The 452-nt window shown below is 36.3% G+C and overlaps 1 protein-coding gene across 1 annotated transcript in view; it reads right to left on the bottom strand.

Moving 5' to 3' along the window:
- LOC119588003 overlaps window positions 1–452 on the bottom strand; it is a 16,798-nt gene that overhangs the window by 2,959 nt on the left and 13,387 nt on the right. The window lies entirely within an intron of this gene.

The following is a 452-nucleotide window of genomic DNA, read 5'->3' as shown; positions in this document are numbered from 1 at the left end:
GTGAAATAAAAAAAAAACATTGTTTCCTTACACCTTGTCCTTATTTCGCATCGTGCGTTTGGCAGCGGAGATCCATGGAAATGCCAGCTCGTGTATTTTCAACAAATGAAAGAAAACGGGGAATCCTCGACCCCGTTAAGACACTATGACGTCACGTTTTGGTAAAAGTTCGGTTGGGAATCTTACCGAATTTTCGAATCGGCTCCTTATCCTCCTTACCGTTATGTCCCGCGTTTTTCTCTCTTTTATTTGGGTCTTATATTTTCCCTTAGTTTTTGATACTTCTCACGTATAATTAACATATCATTAATACATGAAGAAATGCAATAAACATGTAAAAGATGGTGATATAATTCGAAAGTAAAGCTATAGAAAAAACAGGTTTTGTTCTCATAGATTAACATGCAAGTTATTCCAGGGTTAAAGGCATGTCGTTTGAAACATTCTTATTG

Source organism: Penaeus monodon, chromosome 23 (assembly GCF_015228065.2).
Source record: "Penaeus monodon isolate SGIC_2016 chromosome 23, NSTDA_Pmon_1, whole genome shotgun sequence".
In the NCBI taxonomy this organism is placed as follows: Eukaryota; Metazoa; Arthropoda; class Malacostraca; order Decapoda; family Penaeidae; genus Penaeus; species Penaeus monodon.
The sequence above is the reverse complement of the archived record's forward strand: the minus strand, read 5'-3'. Positions and strand labels throughout refer to the sequence as shown.